This window comes from Hippocampus comes, unplaced genomic scaffold, assembly GCF_001891065.2.
Source record: "Hippocampus comes isolate QL1 unplaced genomic scaffold, H_comes_QL1_v1.1 scaffold167, whole genome shotgun sequence".
Classification (NCBI taxonomy): Eukaryota; Metazoa; Chordata; class Actinopteri; order Syngnathiformes; family Syngnathidae; genus Hippocampus; species Hippocampus comes.
This window is the reverse complement of record NW_017805502.1, coordinates 230602-236990: the sequence shown is the minus strand read 5'-3', so window position 1 is coordinate 236990 and position 6389 is coordinate 230602.

Genomic DNA, 6389 nt, shown 5'->3' with positions numbered 1-6389 from the left:
TTAAAAAAAAAAGATGTTATTCGGTTTGAGTGGAATGTTCAGAGAGAGGCAAAGGGATTTGTCTTTGTTTTGGACGCTCCGGACAAAGCCATGACTTGGCTTGAGGAGCACACGTCACAAAACACCTGTTGGCACAAAGCAAACAAAGGCACATCTGAGAGAGCCATTTACTGTCAGTCAAGCCATGAATAACGCAGATGGATACCAGCCATGCATTCATCTCCTGTGATTCCAAGTGTGCTGAGTCAGTAATAAGATGCTTTATTTCCACCCGAGCTGCTCTTATCCACAGTGCTATTGATTTTTCCACCGCTCTGTCTATTTTCATTGGCTTGTTTTGGATATTTAGGGCTCTATTTTCGTGCCCCGTGCAAATCTGGTGCAGCGCACAGTCTAACTATGCGCGCGGTTGAAGATTTCTTTCTTTACTATTATCCTACATAAGCAGAGGTATAAGACAAAAACACACCCGACTTGTCTGCCATCCAATTGGAGTGACTCGACTCATTCGCTGTCAATTCAGCGCAGAGCCGAAAACTTGAGCGTGCTTACTTGAGGCCACCTTCCTCTTCCCTCTTTTACCATAATCATAGTTTCAGATCAAGTGTTGCAGAAAGAAGAAGAAGGTGAAAAGCACTTCTGCAGAGTTAATCCTTGATGCTGACTGGAGTCTGTAAAACATTTGTGGTGGTACCGCTGCAGATGCTTCCACTCCTGCCTTATATTGAAACCTGCCTTGAGCCGTAGTTGTTCTTGAACCGTCCACTCTCTTTTTCAGCAGCCTTTGGACCCTGACAGGCTAAGCCACTGTTGACTTTTTGCAACGGTCCATAACAAAGTTGTACTCCATTGGGAGGGACATGTTGCATTTTCAGTCAATCATCCGGCTGCCGCAGAGATGGAAGATTAACACGTTTAACAAAACAAAAGGACTTTGAATTGGATGATCTGGGGTGCCATACATTCGAGTTCATCTGTTAGTGAGGAGTGACCATGTCGATTTCTCGATTTATCTCTCACACTAGCCACAGGCTGGTTGTATTTTATCTGCGTCTTATGTTTGGAGCTTTAAGTTGAGGCGAGTGGATGATTTGACTTCCTCTGTGCTGACTGGTGTGCTGCTCGGGAAGACTTGCGGCTCTTTCTCACTCCATTAAATGGCCATTATCAACTAACGAGCTTGCAAACATGGTCTGCATTGATGCATGCGGTTTGTCACAAGCACTCATGATCTCATCCGTAATGAGTTGCAGCAATGCGCCAAACATTCTGATGTCTTCGGACCGTATTCGTTGTCATGGAGGGCCTTGATCACGCAGGTTGTAATTAGTCATTACGTGCCACGAGCCGGATTCGATCAAAAGCGCCTTTGAAATCTTTGAAGTTGTACCTATATCCCGATATTCTCCTTAGATGCTGAGCTTTCGGATTGCGTCACACTCGGGGATGCATTCCTGTGTTGTCTTGACGGTGATCAAGTCAAGTGAAGATCATCATAGATACATGAATTCATAAATGATGGATTTAAAGAACTACAAAAAAAAATCATGGTAAACGCATCCAGCGTTGCCTATCCCAGCCTTTTGGGAAAGAGACAGGGTACATCAGGCGCGGTCAGCAGTCAATCACAAGGGAAATAGAGACAAATGGCTTGTGGTCGGGAGGCTTATTTTCCGCTACCTGAGCCAGGTATCGACCCCTCTTCCCCCACCCCTAGTTTTTGTACTTTCTTCTGTCTCCTCCTAAATCCTTCGGATGGCTTGCACTTCTCACCTTACGTCGTATCTTAGACTCAAATGACACTCTCCTTCCTTCACGAACACATTTCTATTGGACAGCTTGGAAAATAACACCCACCCAACTGATACACAGCTTGGGGTGTCATACCACTGCTGCTTGCACTCGTTGTGCTCCAACAGTCAATATACTGTAAATCCTTTTCCTATCGGTCAATGTTCAGATCTTAATAGTGGTGGTTTTTCCGTTAACATGGTTGAAATGCTCGTTTATATCCATGAAATGCTCATTTGTGGCAATGAAGCAGGTGTAACGTGCCCACAAAATACAACTTCATAAACATTATTCTCGATCCCGGACAGTTGGGTAAGAAAATGGCGCGCACCTTCTCACGAGAGGTGCGGCAATGAAGTTGCGCGCCATTTGCTTACCGCGACATGCATGTCGTTCATGGGAATGCTTTTAAGCCCGCCAACCTGTATTACGTGTGCACGATAAACTTATTTTGCGGCCACAGTTTTTCAAAAATGCCATGTCATTTCAGAGCTGCCGTAAAAGGAAGACTCACAGCTTAAAAAGGAAAAATAAAACGCTTTTCTCAAGCTTCTACACTTGCAAGATATTGGGCTGCTTAATATGTGTAACTATTTCAATTACTCAAAGTAATGTCCCGAATTACATTTTGATTACTTTTGTATTCATTTTAAACAAATGGCCTCAACCATTTTCATATGTTAAAACTTGATAGCGTGCAAATCTTTCAGCAGAATTTAAACGACACAAAAGACAAGATCCTAAAAGAGAAATACTTGCATTCATAACACTGTTCTTGCATCAGAAGTGAAACTGAAGCTGACTTTCTCAGCAACAATTTTTGCACTCCATTCTATTGTATATGTGTAAACTGCACATATGCAGCATTATGGGAGAAGAAAATGCTATGCTTGTAGCATTTAGCCTTCAGGTACATTTGAGCATATTTGTGGGTACATTTGGATATATTTGCCAGTCCAAAATGTTTTATTCCACACTTTGTAAAAAGAGGCAACGGCGCAAGAAAAAAAAAATGATAATCGCATTTTTGTGGCGATTTTACAAATGTCCAAAAACAACTGTAATTTACTTTTCTTGTTGTAATATAACAGGTTACAGTTACATACTTAGATTACCTAATGTCCTTTATATGTCGTTTTTCACACTGGTGAGAAATTTTTGCTTTTTCCGTAAAGTCGTGTGTAATACCCCTACTTGATGTTGAATGATTATATTTATTTTGTATTTTTTTAATTAAAAAAATGTGTGTTGTTTTCCAGAAATTACGATAGTTGTCAAACATCCTCCCTTATTCCTTATTGGCGTCCCAACATCAGGGATGACTTGGGGCTCACACAATGCGCTCCTCGCAACGGCTTGCGTTGAGCAAACAGTCGCTCTACGTTAGCCGGAGAAAGTGAAAAATGATCATGTCTTTTCGGAGTTGGATGCCGTTCAACTGCCTTGTGTAACGGCAGAATGCTGAGGGCTCTATTTGTTTTCCGTTAAGCACAGCAGACCATCCCTTCTCAGAAGAGAACAATCCCATCGACTTATAGTCTCGCTCGCTCACACACTGATGAGAGACAATAATGCAGGAATGAAAAACCTTGCAAAGCATGACTTGGAAACATCCCCTAAGCGGCTACCTCGCGTCCCACACAGAGCACTATTGACACTATCTTGGGCGGCTTCCTCTTCCTCGCGAGCTCCTTCCTCCTGGCTCGCAAGCTGATCTCCTGCTCCTCAGACACTACGCTCATTCAAGCCTTTTCCACCTCTGCAGATGAATAAACATCGGCATCATAATTATCATCAGCACGATGACGTCAACCCCGGCAAAGTGCACTCCGCTCCAAGTATGTTGCAATGAACACGGCAAAATGCGCCCACTCCATTTTCCACAGGGGAGCCCACATTTTCTATACATGCTTGTTACCTTGATGGGAAATTTGGCCAACTTTCAAAACATTTCCCATTGAGAACTTTTTTTTTTTTTGCAGTCCTTCATGCCAGAGTCCAGACGTTCACCTTCATCAAGTGTTTCTTAACTATACCGTTAGTCTGTTAAGTAACATTTTGATGTGACTAATCTAATCTACTGGTCTAGTCCGATTGTATTCAAAACAAGAAAAAAATGAATCTGAATCATTTTTTATTTCACTTTGATACACTGTTTTTGTTTGACAGTGTTGTAAAAGTGAACCCTGGTGTCGGCGTTCTCGGGAGTTTTGTCCTCATATAATGATGGAAAGACCAGACATCAATGGCTGTGAAATTCAAGTATGCTGTCTTACAACTGTGTGAACACAATTGTAATTTGCAGATGTTTGGATGAGTGAACTGTAAACGGGTGGACTTGAGAAACATGAAAATGATTCATAAAAAACAAAACAAAACAAAACAAAACAAAAAAAAAACAAAACACCTGAGGAAGGTTAATAAATGGCATGGATCTCATTTTCAGCATTAATTGTCCCATACTTCAAATGTAAGGTGTAACACGCTCTACCCTCTGCTTATAAACTAAGCAGTGCCTTGACATACAAGTTTTTGCTTCTCTCCTCAAGGAACCTTTCAGTCTGATCCCGCCTGCAAGTGAGATTGATATGCTTCCATTGTCAAAGGGTTCATTTTCCCCACAGCTGGAAGTCTTCATCCATCTCTTCTGGTGTGTTTAACACAGCTTAAGTTTTGGGGGCTTTTCGAGGAGATGTTTCAGGATTCAGGCAAAGCTTTCAAAACAAATAGCAGCAGCTCATCTGGTAGCTATCTCCACTCCCGTTTTCCTCTGCTTAAAAGATGCGGGGCTCATAGTTTACTTGCTGAAAGAGGCCCCACAGCCAAAGTGAGCTAATGGGTTTCCATTGGCCCCCTCCACCCCCATACACTCTATAGTCCCTCCATTTTGCGCGCAGGGCTCAAGTCACTCGACAAGTTGTTGACTGGCAATTAAAAATATTTTGCAAAGATACAAATAAAACAAAAGTGGATTCATGCACAGTGGAGACTTCAGTTTTTTTCGAGTAGTGGCCTCCAAACGTTGATATGATAGCCCTGAAAGAAAGGATCAGGTGCCCTACTGTATCGAAATTATAGAACCTTCTTTCAGGAAACGAAAACCTTGATCGTTACAAGCCAAGCTTGTCAGCGTTGAGTTGTGTTTAATTTTTTTAATGCACCAGGCGTTGGGAGAGTTTGCGTGGGTTGATTTGTGTGTGCTATGTGACTCATACAATTCCTGTTAGTGTATAGAAGTGAGTCATGTAATCTAAATGAGCACTTTGTGTGCATATACACCGCTGGCATAGGGCCAAAAGCTCTTGTCACATTTTCATATTTTTTCACAATGCTACACTTTTGGCCAGCCCCCACATGAGTGATTTTTTTTGTTTTTTTTTTAAATGATCCACCAAACCCAAGTGTTGAAAATGGCTTACTCCCCTTGAAGATCCAATGTCTATGTTGAACAAACTAGATGTGTTTTAGTTTTCTTTTTTTTTTGCGACTTGAGTGGGTGTGAGTACTTGGTGAAGGTGATGATTTTGGAGGTACGAGGTTTCCACCGACACCGGCATTTGAAGCAATGCCATTCATGTGGGTATATTTGTGTCGTATCTTTAAGTTATGCGCTGTATTACCCTAAAGGTGACTACTGTAGTAGTCAAGTCAAGTTCTATAACAGAACTTTCTTTCTTACCTGACACAGCGTCTTGAGATTGAAAATGAGCCAGAAAGCTGTCATCTGGCATCGAGCGTCTCTTTTCTTAAATTCAATCTTTTCTGTACATGGCCCCTGACAAATCAACGAAAAGCTTTGGAATGAGTTTCCATCTTTACCCCAACTTCACTTTCCACTTTTTTTCGGCAAAGTAAAAGCAAAAAAAAAAAAAAAAAAAAGCACTCTCAAACAAGGATATTTTTATGAGTACAGAGTAAGTAAAGTGCTCTATAAGGTAAAATGAAGTTAAACGAATTCCAGCAAATAAGATGTGACATGGAAAAAAAAAAAAAGTACATATAATCCAATTTCGATGCAGCCGGAAATGGCTTTTGGGGCCCTTTGGCATCCGCAGGCGCAGGCACAGTCGACTATTTGATTGCTGGGTGTGCACCTGATGCAATTATGTACATGCGTTTCCCAATATGTAAACTGTCATTCCTCTGCGGCACGTACACAAACACGAGGTGTTGAATGACATGAGCAGTGGAGCGAAAAAAAAACCAAAACCAAAAAACGTCTTGACTGTGACAGTCGATGTTGGCGAGCTCTCAGACGCACACGTCGTATTCAACACGTCCGCATCTGCAAGCTCGCTTCTCATGCTTCTCTAAACAAACTTCCAATGTGAATGGAAACATGCTCTGCACTTGCGTACACGCACTAGGTACACATGCGCGCACTCACACGCCAGCACACGGCCTCACGTTGTGCTCACAGGCTTATTTCCGCCAGATCGTGTTCGTGGGTCCACGGACGCAATGCTCACGAAGCGGCGTCTTTATTTTGAGGGGATGTCACCGCTTCTCCGCTTGGGTCTGTGAATAGAACACACACCTTCAATTTCCCTCGCTTGCCCTTTCTGCTTCATCCCTCTGATTCCTAAGCAGCCGCCAGT